The sequence below is a fragment of the Coenobita brevimanus genome, chromosome 36 (assembly GCF_032717465.1).
Source record: "Coenobita brevimanus isolate Jiangsu-jjx chromosome 36, ASM3271746v2, whole genome shotgun sequence".
Classification (NCBI taxonomy): domain Eukaryota; kingdom Metazoa; phylum Arthropoda; class Malacostraca; order Decapoda; family Coenobitidae; genus Coenobita; species Coenobita brevimanus.
Window position 1 is genome coordinate 1,373,682 of NC_136989.1, and position 1,116 is coordinate 1,374,797.

At 38.5% G+C, this 1,116-nt stretch overlaps 1 non-coding gene across 1 annotated transcript; it reads right to left on the reverse strand.

Annotated features, from left to right (window-relative positions):
- Positions 1 to 777: 777 nt before the first annotated feature.
- Positions 778 to 897, reverse strand: LOC145396347 (5S ribosomal RNA). The gene has a single exon (XR_013896768.1). It is a non-coding gene; the product is annotated as a 5S ribosomal RNA (ribosomal RNA).
- Positions 898 to 1,116: the final 219 nt, after the last annotated feature.

Consider the following 1,116-nt stretch of genomic DNA (forward strand, 5'->3'; position numbering starts at 1 on the left):
GAATCAAATGTCTGAAACCGATGACATAAACCAAGCATGGGAAATATTCACTGAAAAATTTAATAAAGTGGTAAAGTCATGTGTGCCACTACGTAACAGACGTCCAGCTGGAAATAGTAAACCAAAGTGGTGGTCCAGTGAAATAAAAAGTATCTTAATAGCCAAAAAACAGGCATACCATAAATATAAAGCTACACAAAATAATGATGATAAATTACAGTACGATAATCAACGGCGCATATCGAAAAGACTTATTAAACAAAGCAAAAGAGCACTGGAGATCCACATTGCTAATACGTGCAAATCAAATCCTAAAGAATTTTACAGTTACATTAGAATGAAAAAGGTTATGACCACATCAATAGGTCCTCTAGAAACAAACAATGGCAAACACACTGAAAATGAGGTCGAAATGGCAAACATTCTTAACGATTACTTTGCGTCTGTTTTTACAGTAGAAAACACCACCAGAAACCTACTGTTACCCGCAAACCAAGCAAATAGCACAGTCCTTAGTAACTATGCTATCTAAAATAACGATATCCTTTCAGCCATAAATAGTACGGACATAAACAAAACCCCTGGCCCCGATAAAATATCACCGAGAATTCTCAAAGAAGCAAAACATGAGTTACTGCTGCCACTCTCTGTCTTATTCCATCCATCCATCCATCGCCAGACGCCATGTATCCCAAACGGGGTGGTCAAGGGCTTAGAGTTAATTGTTTTACAGGGAGGGGCACTAATCCTCCACCAACCCCACTTGACATGTAGGGATGCCAACAGCATCTGGTGTTCCCAGGTGGTCACCCATCCAAGTACTAACCAGACCCAACGTTGCTTAACTTCGCTGATCGGACGGAAAGCGGTGTACTCAAACGTGGTATGGCCATTCAATAAATCATTAAGTACTGGGAAAGTTCCACGCGAATGGAAATTAGCAAATGTAAAACCAATTTTCAAAAAAGGAAATGAGTCGCACCCAGGAAATTACAGACCAATCAGCTTAACATCAGTAGTGTGCAAATTAATGGAAAAAATCATAAGAGATAAAATAATTAATTATCTAGAAGAAAATAATATAATTAAAGACTCGCAACATGGATTCAGACATCG